We start from the raw sequence: 15,547 nt of genomic DNA on the forward strand, positions 1-15,547 counted from the left end.
GTACGTGGAAGAATGTTCACATTTCACCAAAAAGTCAATGCTTGCTATTAGGTGATTTCCACTTAATTTTTAAAATATTTCTGCTGTTTGGAGGTTGTTGTTTTTTTTAAATCAATGAATGTGTATTCATAAAAAAATATAGATAGATAGATATAATATTCATAGAAAAAGGCTACAAGGAAATACTCTCAAATGGATTAATACTGTTGATCTTTAGAGATGGAAATACAAGTTACTCTGTTGTCTCCTCTCTGCTTCTCTGAAATTTTTCAATAGCATACATTACCTTTATAATCAGTTTCAAGAAAATCAATAAAGTGAATAGGAAAGAGACAGCAGCTGTGGGGAGGCTGGGAAGCTAGGCTGGAGCCCCTCTAGCCTGGCAGGGTATTTCCCACCACCACAGGCCTGCAGGCTTCAGGCCTCAGGCTAAATTGCACTGGATCCTGAGGACTTCCTGGGGAGCGGCCAGGGCAGGGCAGGGCAGGGAAGAGTGCTGACAAAGGTCACCATGCGAGGGGGCAGAAGTGCGTGTGGGTAAATCTGCAGAAGAGGGGTCTCGAAGGAGCTGGGGGCCTGGGCAGCTTGGAGCTTCCTCCTGGAGGCAGTTTAGCTTGGAGGCGACAAGGCCACAAGGCCACGTTGATGTTTTTAAAGTTCTCAGACAGGGGAATGTCACAATAACCCAGAGCAAGATGCTGGTGCCTGGCCCGGGGCAGGAGCTGTAGGGCCGAGAGGGCCGGGCAAGGGACTGAGCACAGAGGCCCCGGGAGGAGAAGGAAGGAAGACCTGGGCGTCCGGCCTAAGTGAACAGGTGGCAAATGGCCCCCTTCCTGGGATGGAGACTCCGGGAAGATGGTAAGCTCTGTTGTCTGTAGACTGGAGACATCCAGGAGGCTGTTGCATCTGTGAGTCTGGCACTCAGGAGAGAAGGCCAGGCTGGAGGGGACGGTTTGGGAGTCATGGCACAAGAGAGTAGTGGACAGCACGGGATGGAAGGTGTGGGCGAGAGCAGGTCCAGAGCACGGAAAGAACAGAGGCTGGGGAGAAACAGACCTCGTCAGGCAGAGGAGGGACCTCTGCCCCATCCAGGAAGGAGAATTGAGGCGGAGCTGGCAGGGCCACTGGTGGGGCCAGGGGCAGAGGGAGGAAGGCCATGTGAGATGCAATGGAACAACGGAGCCCTGTGCCCCTCCTCCCTCGCTGAGAATGCTGAGGGAGGACCGGCTGCGGCTTGGTGGTTCCGTGGCGGGTGGGGTGGGCCAGAGCCGGGATCTGTACACTCGGCCAGGCCCCATTGGCTGGCGGGTGGGAGCCGGCGCACAGACAGGCTGAGCTGATGCAACGTGGGCCTATCCTGACAGGCCCTGCTGAGGGGATGCAGCTGTGCTGGCCACTGCCCAGATGTTCCAGCAGGGAGGGGGGGACAAGCTCTCAGGGCAGGCTGGAGCTCTGGGACTGCAGCCCAGCCAGGCCCCAAAGCTATCTATTCTGGGTCTGTTGTGACTCAGGAGGGAAGCACGCCTTTCATGGAAGCGCCCAGAGCCCTCAGCACTGTGTGCGTGTGCATGTGCGCATGGGGGAGGGGCCCACAGCTGATGCTGCACGCACAGCTGTCCCTCTCAGGCTCAGCATTCCCAAGCCCAGATGGGGAAACTGGAGGAGAGGAGCCGGGCACCTGCAGAACCCAGGCTGAGTCAGGTCCTGGTGGCAGTCTGTGCTCAGCCTCTGACTCTGTATGTGACTTTCGGCAAGTCCCTGGTCCCTCTGAGCCTCAGTTTCCCCATCTCTTCAGCTGGGACAGAGAGTTGTGAAAAAGAACTCAGAGATTGGGGGCTAGAGCGGTAAGGGGCTCACCAAGGGCATGGCTGACCAATCTGGGCACCAAACCAGGCACAGGAGAAAGGGAACCAGCATTTATTGATGCCCACTGGGTGCCAGGAGCTCTCACCCTCTCTGTGAACTCCCTGCTGCGAGGTAGGCATTGGAATTCTCAATTTGTAGACGAGCACCCTGCTTGGAGTCCAGGGTTCGGTCCACTGCAGCCAGCTGGCCATACCTGAGGGCGTTGGGAGGCCCACGCTGGCTCCCCGATGCCCAGGACTCAGAGTTCCCCAAATCTTGAGCACTGTCTACAAGTCAATTCTTTGTTAACCCTGCCCAGGCCCCCGTGTTAGGGCGATGAAGAGAGGAAGTCAGGTCTTACAGAGTCGCAGGATACAGTTGGGGATCTAAAGGGATCAGCATAAGCTGAGGCTCAGGGATCCATGGGCAGCCTCCCTGACACAAAATCCCAGCCCTGGAAGATGGGCAAGGGTGGGGCTGAGGGCCAGAAAGGGTCTCAGATGCAAACCTAGACACAAAGGCCTGGTCCCAGGAGGGACCAGGAGCACCCAGCAGGGGGCGTGGCCCAGACAGAGAGCTCAGCACGGTTAGTGCAGTTAGCGGCTCAGCAACAGGCCATGGGCAGGGGCAGAACAGCCCGGAGATGAGGCTGCCTTGATATCAGAGTCCCGACAGCGTGCCCACTCTGCCTGCATCCATGCCCAGAGCACCGGCCCTTGCCGCATCCTGCCAGAGGTCTGCCCGGCCACTTGGAGTGGGGCTGGGGCTGGCATGGTGTCCCAGGGGCGGGGTGGGGGACAAGCAGATGCCCACAGAGCTGCCTCTGCTGCCACTGGGCATTTTCAGAGATGGCCTCTTGCTAACGGGTTACCCCGGAGAGGTTTTACCAAGGACCTCCTGGAGACAGAAGGACTTGACTGGAAGGCATCGTGTTGACACAGAATTCCAAACACTGGTGGGCCACTCCATTTTCACTCAAAACCAACTTTTCCTGAACAGCTATGTCAAGTCAGGCCCGGTGCTGGGAACACGGAAGCAAACCACATCCGCTCCCAGTCCTTAAGTGACAGGGCTCACACAGGTTGCTCCGGGGGATGACAAAAGGGAGAAGGCAGGGGGCTTGAAAGCGCCTGAGCCACACAGGGATGGGGCAGGGAAGACCTGGAGGAGGCTGCCTGGGGCTGGGAAGAAGCTTGCCGGGCAGAGAAGGGGGAGGGGCAGGAAGTGAGGCGCTCTCCTGGGGCGCACAACTCGTGGGAGCACCAAAGCCACAGCAATCCAGAGTGGCAATATTTTCATGTAATCTTTAAAAACCAAAATCCATGCAAAAAAATCCAGGATGAACACAATATCAAAATGTTAAATGAAGACGGGATCAGGGCGACTTCACAGGTGAATGACCTGCACAGCCTCCCGGGGCCCCACACGTAGTCCAATGTGCTGCTGTCACCATTTGAAATTCTGAATGATTTGTGAAGAAGGGGCCCCACACGTCATATATTTAGACCCGGACAAGGTCAATAACGCAGTACTGGGTCAAGCCGTATTGCAGCCTGAGCCAAAAGAGAAAAAAAGGGCTCATTTAAAATGTTGAGGGGCCGGCCCAGTGCAGCGGTTAAGTGCGCACGTTCCACTTCGCTGGCCTGGGGTTCGGATCCCACGTGCGGACATGGCCCCACTTGGCAAAAGTCATGCTGTGGTAGGCGTCCCACATATAAAGTAGAGGAAGATGGGCACGGATGTTACCTTAGGGCCAGTCTTCCTCAGCAAAAAGAGGAGGATTGGCGGCAGATGTTAGCTCAGGGCTAATCTCCCTGAAAAAAAGAAAAATGTTGATATTTTATCAAGGATATTTTTTTTGCATTAGCTTTGATTTTTAAAAAGATTGCATGAAAATGTTATTTCTCTTGATGACTGACGTTTTGGTGCCCCTTTTAATTTGCACGCGGGCTGGATGCCTCACTTGCCTCACCCTCGTCCCGGCGAGGTTTCAGGTGACTCCCAGATCCCCCTGTGTCCTTGCCTGTCACCTGGATGGCCCCCCACTCTCAAGTCACCCTCCAGAGCCTCAGTGCCGTCTGCAAAGTGAGAGCCGTGGTTCCTTTCAACAGCCTGTCTTCCAGGTGGTTCTGAGGGACAAAAGGAAAAAAAACGGTGCTGAGTTTGAAAATGGAAAGTCCTGTAAACTGGAAAGTGCGGGCCCAAGTTGTGTGTTAGATGCCCCCCAGCTCCCATGGGCGTGCACACGATCGTCTCCCCGACCCCTCCAGGCCTCCCTGGCCAGCCAAACCCCTCCCTTCCCTTGCCCTCAGGGTGCACGTGAGAGAGAGCATGTGAGGTCCTTCGTTTATTCCTTCATTCTTTCTTTATGCAACAAATGTTTATTGAGAACCCGCTATATGCCAGGCACTGTTCTAGATGTTGGAACATAAGAGGGGGCAAGACAAGGCCTTCGATCTCCAGGAGCCTCACATGTGGGCTAGGGGAGACGGGCCATAAAGAAGAAATAGATACGATAATGTCCGATAATGATAAAGGCCACGAAGAAAGGAAAACAGGTGGTGGAGAAGGGGGGACAACCACTTCACGCAGCCTGGCCTGAGCCTGAGTGGTAAGAAGCTGCCCTTGTTTCTCATCACTGCCGGAACAAATGGCTGTCAACTTAGTGGATTAAAACAATATAAGTTGGGGCTGGCCCCGTGGCCGAGTGGTTCAGTTCGCGTGCTCCGCTGCAGGCGGCCCAGTGCTTCGTTAGTCCGAATCCTGGGCGCCAACATGGCACTGCTCATCAGGCCATGCTGAGGCAGCGTCCCACATGCCACAACTAGAAGGACCCACAACGAAGAATACACAACTATGTACTGGGGGGCTTTGGGGAGAAAAAGGAAAAAATAAAATCTTTAAAAAAAACAAAAAACAAAAAAAAAACAATGTAAGTTTACTCGTACAGTTCTGACGTCAGAAAACTAAGGGGGTGGGCAGGGCTGCGCTCCTTCCAAAGGCTCCAGGGGTGATCTGCTTCTTCATCCTCTTCAGTTTCCAGAGGCTGCCTGCACTCCCTGACTCGTGGCCCCTTCCTCCATCTTCAAAACCAGCTGCGTAGCATCTTCAAATCTCCCCCTCTCTCTAACCTCCGCTTCTGTTACCGTATCTCTTTCTCCGACTCTGAACCCCACTCCTGCCTCCCTCTTATAAGGACCCTGGTGATTACACTGGGCCACCAGGTAATTTCCGTGTCTCAAGATCCATAATTTAGTCACATCTGCAAAGTCCCCTCTACCATGTAAGTTGACGTATCCAGGAATTAGGACGTCGACATTCCTTGGGGGGCCATCATTCTGTCTACAACAGAAGCCAACCCTGCGAAGGCCTTGGAGTGGAGGAGAGCATCCAAGCAGAGGGAAAGACATGTGCAAAGGCCCCAAGGCTAGAATGCACCAGGCGAGTTCTCAGATGCGATGTGCTCCAGGAACCCTGAGCATCCAGGACAACCCCTACAGCATTGGCGCTCAAGGTCATCTCCTCCATCCCCCTGCTTCTAGCTGGCCGACCCTTCACACGCTTAGAAGGGGAGCTCTGGTATTTGAAGAAGGTGCCTGCCTGGAGCTCACCTGGAGCTGGGGGCCAGACTGACTCTGGTCGAGGAGTGGACACAGCCCCTGGTACCTGCATAGCATCGTGCTCTTTCTTCCCTGCTGAAGGCCAGGATTGTGTGGCCGAGGGAGAGTGGGGGCAGGAAAGGCTGAGCCTTGTGCAGTGGCAGCAGCCTTCAATGGCCATATTGTCAGTTCTGGGCTGCGGTGGGGAGGGCGCCAGGGTCTGGCTGAATGAGGCGTCTGTGCTCGCTGGGTCAGGATGCCCAGGTCAGGGGCTCTCCTGGGAGATGCCTCCCACCCCCCACCTCTGCCCATACCCTGTCATTTGGCTTCCTTATCATCTCTTGTCCTGGTCCCTTAGGGACCACAGCCATCACTGGCTGATTCACTGTGCCATTGGCTGTTGGATGGTGGCCTTTCCCGTTGGAATGTAAGGTGTACAAGAAGGCCAGGAACTGACTGTCTTGATCACCACCAAGTCCCAGAATCCAGCCCAGGCTTGGCTAGGAGAAGTTGTTTCATGAATGTGTGCAATGAATGGATGAGTGGATGAGTGGATGAATGAGAGATTGCTGCCACCCTTGCTTTGTCTGGTCACCTCGTCTCTCGAACATTGCCCCAGCCTCCTCACTAGCTTACCTGCCTCTGGTCTCTCCTCCTCATGCCGTTGCTGGGGGATCAATCTAACACACCATCCAGTTAAAACCCACCTGGGGCTCCCTGAGACCCTCAGATCCAGCCACGCCCCTGTCAGCCCCAGCAGGTACTCATGCTGCCCGACTCCTTGAGCACACCTGACACTTGCCAGCCTGTGTGCTCTGCACTTGTGGGTTCCAGTGGTCAGAATGCCCTCCCTGCTCTTCTCCCCATCTGGGTGCCTCCTCCTGGTGGTTCAGGTGACGCACTCCTCCGGGAAGCCTGCCTGACTACCCCCACCCTCCTCTGGGCTCCTACAGCCTCACCACCCCATCCCACTCCGTGTTTCCCTCCGCCTCAGCACCAACTGTAATTGCCAGTTAACACTTCCGTCTCCCTCTCCAGACTCTGAGCTTCTCAAGGGCAGGTAATGAGCCTGACCCATGTTTTTGTCGTGGCCAGGGCCGGGGACACTGTCAGGCACAGAGCAATGCTGAGTAAAAGTATAAGATGTTCCAAGACTGTGGGCGGGACCTCGGGCCTGACTAGTGGTCGCTTCTGCCCTCTGGTGGCCATGTTGGGTCACTGCATGTGTCTGTGTCTCACTGACCGGCTTCACCAGGGTAATGAACCCCTTGGACCGTGGGTGCCAGAATGTGGCCCCGGGACGGACAGCATCAGCATCACCATGGAACGTGTGAGAACTGAAAATTCTTGGGCTCCACCCAAGACCTGTGAATCAGAAACTTTGAGGCTGGGGCCCAGCAATCTGTGTCTTAAGCCCTGCAGGTGCTTCTGATGTGGGCTGAAGTTTGAGAAGCCTTCTCCCAGGAGCCCCAGGTCACGGAGGAGACTGCAGGACCCACCTGGGAGGGTCACCAGCTAAAATACAGGACTCCCGGTTAAAGTTGAGTTTCAGATAAACATCAAAATACTTTTATTGCAAATATTGCACCAGACACATTTCTACTAAAAAATTATTCGTTGTTTACCTGAAGTTCAACTTTAACTGAGTGTCCTATTTTTTTTTCCTTCTACATCTGGTAGCCCCAAGCAAAGAACTCTGCTCTTGGTTTAATGCTCTGGTGTTACCATCTTGAAATTCTTAATGAGTTTTGGACACGGAGCCCTGCATTTTCATCTTACACAGATAGTTGGTCCTAGGAAGGACCCTTACAAAGCTTCATCCGGAACATTCAGGACCCCGAGCTCAAAGGCGGGAGGGGCCGGGCCTCCAGCAGCTGAGCTGTGCCTCTGTTTTCCCAGATTCCCCGTCTTCCGCATCCCCCATTGCTCCCTTCCCAGATGGGTCAAAGCTTCATCCGTTCTCCCCAGGTTTTGGTACCTGTCTCCTCACTGTCCTGCTGCCTCTGTTCTCACCCCTTCTGTTCCCCCTTCCACACAGGGAAGTCCCCAAAATGTCTGCCCATGTCACCCTCCTGCTCCAAACTTTTCTCTGGGTGTCTCTTCACCACTGCTTTTATTGTAACGGCCATCTGCCATTGCAGAGCACTGAGCTGGGCACTTGACCTCATCATCTCCTGTGTTCTGTGCAGTAATCCTGCCTCTAGCAGATGCCCGGGGTGGGCGTGCTGTGGGCAAGACCTGGGTGGAGAGCTGGGTGTCAGCTCCAGCTGATGCCCAACAGGGGAAGAGCTGCCGGCTGGGATGGCAGCGGAGGAGGAGGTGGAGGAGAGGCCCCAGAAGGATTAACTAGCACCTACTGTGCACCCGGCACTGGGCTGAGTGAGGACACAATGATGGGAGAAGCAGGTATGGACTCCTCCTTTAGTGGAATGACTTAGCGGGCCTTGCCTGCTTTGATCTCAGGTTTACGCCCTAAACTTAGCGCCCTAATCAAACAGAGCCTGCTGGCTTTTTATCTTTAATTTTTCAGAGGCAAGCAGGAAGCTGTTCTGTTCTTTCTCAGATTTGATTCAAAAATTACATGGAGGGAGTGGGTGGGGGCACAGATGAAACAAGACTGGCGTGACCTGATTGTTGTTGAAGGTAAACAACAGGCAGGTACATGGGGTTCTTCATACTAGTCTCTCTAACATCGTGTATGTTGGAAATCGCCCACACATTCAATTTTTAAAAACACCGTTCAAAGTTAATATTAAAACTCCCAAATCTCTCCACTCTAGAGTGAGACCCTTCTTTGAGGCTGGGCTTGCCCTCAGAAACCGGAAACCTGGAGCGAGTGCTGACGACCTCCTTGCTCTCCCTCCCTCACCATCTCTGGCTGCTGCTTGTGGCCCCTCTGGGGTGGCGTGCAGAGTGGGGGAGAGAGCAGGGAAAGCCCTCCTTGCCTGACACAGGAGTGACCTGGCCCAGGGACCCTCTGGCTATAGTAGATGTCCAGGGTTGACTCCTTAGCTCGTGGGGTGCTCCTGAGCTGTTTCAGGGAACCCCTCCTTCGGGGATTGCTTGCCTCGGTTTCCGCTGACAGAAGTGGGGCTTCCTCTGGTTTGCAACTTCTTCATGCATTTGCAGTAGATTCCCCTCTGCTGGGGTGTCCTCATCTCCCCCCAAGTGGCCCTCAGAACACCGGTGTAGGCAGGCAGGCCCCCATCTGGTCTACCGGCAGCAAGCCATTCCCAGTGGAGCCCTGGCCCTCCCCATTCTGCCCTGACTCGCAGCCCCTCACTGTTAGACTCTGCAACGTGTGAGAACAATTATGGTGCCCATGTCCCCAAAGTCTAGGCACACACGTCCAGCTCTCCGAACAGTTGTCTTGAAGCTGTCCTCACCCGGCTTAAAGGAGGAAGGGGAAGCAGAGCAGAATGACGACTTTCTCCAAAAAACCCCTTCTGACCCTGGTGGGCAATGGGCAGACTGGCGGGACTGGAGGGGTCTGGGAGCATGCCCTCTGCTGGTCCTGCAGTGTGGTCTGACACTCCATTTAGGATGTGGGATGCTTGGATCCTCTTGTCTGCAGCTTCTGGAACCCTTGCTGACATGCCAGGCAGCAGGAGGAACCTCTTTCCCACCCCACCCCCATCACATGACTTGAGAACCCTAGACTTAGAGAGTTGCAAGAGGCTCCCTCATCCCCTGGATCTGCCTGGCAAAAATCCGCTCCTCTGCCAGCCTTCATTCAAGTGCTGCCTCCTCCAGGATGACCTCCCTGGTTGCCCCATGGAGCATGTTAAAATGCTCCTCCCCGTTGGTGCTCCCACCACACCTTGTTCACTCCTCCACCAGAACAATCATTTTATTTTAAAAATTGTCTTGTGTCACATTTCCCCATTAGACTATGAGTTCCTTAAGGAGTCCCTGGTTGGCTTCTGGTTTATCACTATCCCTGGCTCCCTGGTGTCCACCACAAGGGCTGCCTGGCATAGAGGAGTGACAGTATAGTAACAGAAACAAGGACAACCCTTACTGAGTGTTAACTGTGTGCCAGGCCCTGGGCCAAGCCTCACAGTGCATGATCTCATTAATCTCTCCTATAGCCTTGGGAGGTAATTACTACTGTCCTTGTTTTACAGATGAGAAAACTGAGGCTCAAAAGGCGAAATCTCCTGGCCGAGGTCACACGGGTAGCGGGAGGAGAGCCAGGATTTGACCCAAGCCCTTCTGGGTGAAGAGTCCCTCATGCTATATATATATGGAGTTGGGGCTCAGCCACGCTTGATGGGGGCCTGGATGGAGGCAGGGATCGGGGGGCACCCTCAGGTCAGCCCAACTGCCTCAGCCCCCAGCAGACTGGGACTCTGTGCTTTGCTGGGGGTCACAGGACGGGCAGAGGCAGGGGAGAAGGAGGAGTCAAGACCAGACGGGTGTGGGGGCTGATGTCTTCTGAGGCCAGCTCAAGGTCAAGTCAAGATGTAATTTGGGCTGTTCCTTCTTGCCAGCACTGACCCCTGCCCCGGCCCCCAAGCAGACCCTAGAGGCCCACAGCCAAGGCCCCAGCTCTGGAGGCTGCCAGGGCTCCGGGCACGGGGAGGGAATGAAGGCCTGGATGTTGGCAGGTTGTGGTGGCTCAGGGTCTGGGCGCCCACGGGGCAGCGATGGGTCCTGGCTGGACTGCAGCTCTAGCGTGACCACCTATCCAGGTTTGCTCAGGACTGAGGCATGTGGCACTTCCGGGGCAAACCGGGGCAGTTGTCACCCTGCAACAGACCTGCAGTGGTTCCTCCTGCTCAGATGCTTCTGGGCCCTAGATGAGGCCTCCCGGGAAGATGAGCCGGTGTTAGTCACTCCAGGCCCGTGTGCACAGGCAGGTCAGCCTGGGTGTGGCCTCAAGGGCAGTGGAGAGAAGCAGGCCCAGGAGGCGGAGTGACCCGGGCTTGAGCCCACTTCACTTGCACAGCCTCCTTTCCTCTGCTCTGAAATGAGGTGAGTGGCATCCACTGGACAGTGCTGCCGTGAGGATGCAAATGAGATAACTCAGGAAGAGAGTGGCATCATCATAGGATTAGGTCTGTGAGTAACAGAACCCCAGAATTGTTCTGGCTTAAATGAGAGAGCTTGTTTCTCTCTAAGGTCGAAGTCTGGAACTAGACGGTCCAGGGTGGAGTGGGACTCTGCTTTGAGTCTTCAGGCTCCTTCCAGCTCACGGCTCCTCCATCCCTAGGGTGTAGCCCTTGTCTTCAAAGACCAAGGCGGCAGCTAGAGCCCCAGCCATCACATCCAAATTCCAGGCAGCAGATAGAAGAAGGACCAAACAAGTACATGCGCCTCCATTTAAGGGCACTTCCACGAAGTCGTACACAGCAATTCTGCTTACATTCCACTGGTTGTAACTTCAGTCCCAGGGCCCAGATAGCTGCGAGAGAGTCTGTGAAATGTAATTTTCATTCCAAGGGGCCATGAGCCCAGGTAAAAGTAAGGAGTGCTATTATATGAAAGAAGGAGGGCACAGATCATGGGGAACTAGCAGAGGGGCTGGCCACCTGTGCCGAGCACAGCACCTGCCGTACATCAGAAGAGTTTGCACATGGGAGCTCCTTCTGCCCAGCCTGTGGAAGGCGATGGTTCCGGCCCTGGAGCCAGCACAGGGCCTCCTGGTGCTTTGCTGGGACCTGGGGGTGGGAAGAGAAGGGAGCTGGGGCTGGCTGGGAAGTAAGCAGAGGGACATCCCTGGACAGGCCTGGCCAGCTGGTCATAACACCCCAAGGCTCAGAATGTGCCACCCCAAATCTGAAGACCAGTACCCCAGGAGCTCAGCAATGGGGCTCTGGGGGCCGAGGAGTCCTCAGGAGCCAGGCCAGGAGCGGGAGGCAGGAAAGGATCCAGTGCCCTGGGGTCAGAGTGGGAGACACCAGGCAGGGCCCCTGACAGCCAGCCTTTACCGACGACTGACGCAGAGAAAAAGAAAACACCAGAGTCGAACGTGTCTGGTTTCATCTTAGAAGCAAGCGAACAGATGTTAAGTAATCTAGGAAAAGCAGCTTCTGCCGAAACACGGCCATAAAAGTACAAGGATGATGAAACAGACAGGGCAGCCCAACACAGCTCTTGTCAGGGAGACGGGGTTCCGGTTCCTGATGACATGATGGCCGCAGCATCTGCCTGATGGTCACATTAGGGTCCTGGGCATAGGGGTATTGTAAGACCACCCCAAAGGGGTGCTGCTAAGCGCCCTCTCCACACCCACACTGTTTGAAAACGGACCAGGGAGGGGGTGGCTTTGCCTCAACGTGTACATCCAGTCCTGGAAGTTTGGCCTCCCTAGGCTGGTCCTTCTCCCAGACCCCGGTCTGCAGCGTGTGTACTGAGTCTCGGAGTTGCCCATCCACATGGCCTTGCCTGGCCCGCTAACCTGAATGGAAGCTAACCGTGCTCCGGGGAAGGGCCTGGGGGGGACCCTCCAGGCTGCCTGTGGCTTGATCCGCGTCCTCCATCCCCAGGTGCCTGCAGTTTTCTGCGCAGCCGTGTCAGGTCCCCCGTCCTGCCCTCCTAGGCAACTGTGCACGGCTTCTCCTCTGCCCTCTCGTCTCCAAGACCCCCTCCCCACCCTCGTCCCAGCTGATGGTCTTGCCTCCTGATTCAACGAAAATAGAAGATGGAAAAGATCCCCGCCGGCTCCCACCTCAGCATCACCGACCCGCCTGCGCCTGCACACCAGTGGTCAGCCTCCTCTCCTGCTCCTGTGGGTCAAACTGTCCTCGCTCCCAGCTCGCGCCAGCCCTCCTCCTGCGTGCTAGACCCCACCCTCACCTGCTCAGGACGGTGCTCGGCAACCGGCCCCACCTGCTCCTTCAGTTCTCTCGCATCTCCATTGTTCCCGTCAGCATGCACACTTCTACCCTCTGTTTTTCTCTGCCTCCCTTTTCTGTCCTTTCTTTTACCTCGAAACTCCTCAGAACATGGTCTGTGTATCCAGTTCCTTCCTGCTACTCTGTCTTGTACCTGCTCTAACCAGTGTTTCGCCTCCATCACTCTGCCCGGGCTGTTCTTTCCAAGGTCGCCGTGACCTCCCTGGTGCTAACCCCAGGGGTTGATTCCAGCCCCCTTCACTTGCCCAGCAGCAAGCCACTCCTCCTTGGGGGGCACTTTCCTCCCTTGACTTCCAGGACCCCACACCCCCTGGGGCTCCTCCTGCCTCCCCAGACGCTCCTTCTCTGCCTCTGCTGCTTTTCCCACTCTTCCTCGGATGCAGGAGCCCCCGAGCTCAGTCTGTGCTCTGCTCATCTCCAGCAGCCACCATTTCCTCGTCAATCTCATTGAGTCGCAAGGCTTTCAACGCCTCCTCCGGGCCCGCAGCTCCCAGGGCTCTGGACCTCTCCCAGACTCCAGACTAGTACACCAACTGTGTGCCTGACAGCTCCGCCTGGATGTCTAAGAGACACCGCAAGATTAGCACGTCCAAACCCGAATTCTGATCTGCCCCCAAACCTTCTCCTCCTGTCATCTCCCTGGTGTCAGATCCTGGTAACGCCATCCTTCTAGGTGCTCAGGCCAAAAACTTGGGGTTGTCCTTGCCTCCCCTCTTTCTCTTACAATCTCCATTCAGTTCATCTGAGAATGCTGGGGCTCTACCTCCCAAAGGCATCCCAGAATCTGATTCCTTCTCCACCACCCCTGCTGTCGCCCTGAGCTGCGCCACCCTCACCTCCTGTCTGACTGCTGCTTTCTGCTCTCCCTGCTTCTCCCCATCCCCCCCGGCCTATTTAACTCATAAGGCAAATGATGATCCCCCCCTCTGCTTAGAACTCTGCAGCGCCTTCCCATTTTGATGGGAGTAAAAGTCTAATTCTTGGCTGTGGGCTCTAGGCCCTCCATGATCTGATGTCTGTGACCTTGTAGACCAGCTTTTACCTCCTCCCATCCCATTACTGCCTCCATTCCAGCCACAGTGGCCTCCTGGCTTAAACATGCCAGGTACACCCACCTCAGGGCCCTTGCACCTGTCATCTGCTTCAGGTTTTTACTCAAATGCCACCTTCCTTGACTACACTATTCAAAATGATGACTCCCTTGTTGACACTCCCCACTCTCCTCTGTCTAAGCTGCTCTTTCTTTTCTCCATAGCATGGATCTCATCTAATATACATTCTTTTATTTGTTTGTTTATTGTCTACCTCCCTCCACTAGAGAGCAAATTTCATGAAGGCAGGGATTTTCCCTGGTGCATCCCCAGCATCAGAACAATGCTGAGCACAGAGTCATCACTCGATATACATTTATTTAAGGAATGAAGAAAGGAAGGAACCAATGAATGAGTGAAGGATGCTCTCCCTGCCCAGGAGGGTTGGGCTGCCCAGAGAGGGCAGTAGAACAGGGGGCAACAATGCCCACTGTCATGTGTACCATGATGTAGCAGGCCCTGGGCCAGGTGCTGGGGTGTGGCCTGGTGGGAGTAGACACATGAGCTGACGTACACAGAAGCGGCTGGTAAGGGTGTGGGCAGAGGGAAGCGCAGGGGCCTGTGGGAGCCCGGCTGCGAGCTGAGCATCCGGCCTGAAGTCACGTCTCCCCACTCTGCCTACCATCCTCTGTCTGGCGGAGACTTTGAAGTGGCAGTGAGATGAAGGGCACAGATGTGGGGTCAGAACGACCTGGGTTTGCACACTGGTCTGCCAGCTGGGTGACTTTGGGCAAATCACTTCCCCTCACCAAGTCTCCGTTTTCTCCTATGAAAAAGGTGCCAGTTGCTGGCCTAGAGCTTCTCTCTAAGTCCTTCCCCCTTTAGGCCTCTATCAGGCCCTGGAGGCCTGCGGCTCAGATCTCCTTTCTAGAGGGAGCTCGCAGCCAGGAGTGTGCTTAGCAACAGCCTCCAGCTGCAGCCCCTTTGGGAACAAGGTCACGTCCCCCCTGGCAGGTCTAGTCAGTGACAGCGCAGTGGGAGAACGAGGGTTGGGCCATTTCTTCCCTGTAGTGTCTCCTCTAAGAGGCAGTCTGTGCCCTCAGGTGCCCCCTGTGCTGGCGAGACCCGCAGAGCCGCACCACAGTCTGACCATCTTCCCACCTAATTCCTCCTTCCCTCTCTCCTTTCACGGGTGGCAGACCTCCCTCAGAGAATGAGGGAGTCTCTCTAGAGGAGGAGAAACTGGAGCTGGGTGGTCCAGGCTGGCCGAGGAAAGAGGCATCTCCATAGAGGGTCCAGCATGTGCTGCTGGGGGCCCAGAAATGAGGAGCCGCTGAAGAGTTGTCCTCAACGGGCTGGTGTGGTCAGCTCTGAGTTAGAAGGAGGGGGAGGTGGGCTGGAGGGGGCAAGAGAAGAAGTAGGGGGAGTGGTGAGGAGGCTGAGATGATGGGGCCCAGCCTGGGGAGGTGATTATGGGAGCCGCAGGGTAGGGGAGAGGTCGGAAAGACGTTTAGATGTTTGAGAGACAGAAACTCCAGTGTTGGAAGCACGGGAATCCCAGGAGTTCTCGAATTCCCGTCTCTGAGTCTCCATGACTGACTGGCTTTGGAGAGTGACGTCTAGGATGACCGCAGGCTCTGGCCTGGGTGACCAGGTGGACGTTAGGGCTTGTCGCAGAGATGGAGAATGCAGGAGGAGGAGGGGCTTTGGGGAGGACGCAGTGAGTTCAGTTTTGGACATGGTAAGTTTGAGAGGCCTGTGGACCATCCAGAAGGAAGCTGGAAACGCGGGTCTGGAGTCAGGAGGGAGGAAGAGTTAAGTCATAGCAGTGGAGGACAGCACCCATGAGACCAAATGACCATCCACGAATTTTGATGTTTACAGTTGAAGATAGTGTCGTAGGCTGTACCATTTGCTCTCGATTCTTCCTTCTACCATTGCCATGGTCCACTGAGGGCAGAGTGTACTGCCTTTCTCTATTGAGATTGGGCTTGGTCTTGTGACACACTTTGGCTAGTGGAACGTGGGCAGAAGAGACTGTGTGACTGCTCGGAGCCGAGGCCTTAAGAAGGACCATGTGTTTCCACTCACCCCTCTTGAGTTCCTTCCACCCACCATGAGAAAGCATGCCCTGGGTAGCCACTGGTTTCAGAATGAGACACATGTGGAGCAGACCTGAGCCATGAAAACACAGACTGAAGCAGAGCCTTCT

The sequence above is a fragment of the Equus asinus genome, chromosome 20 (assembly GCF_041296235.1).
Source record: "Equus asinus isolate D_3611 breed Donkey chromosome 20, EquAss-T2T_v2, whole genome shotgun sequence".
NCBI classification, from domain to species: domain Eukaryota; kingdom Metazoa; phylum Chordata; class Mammalia; order Perissodactyla; family Equidae; genus Equus; species Equus asinus.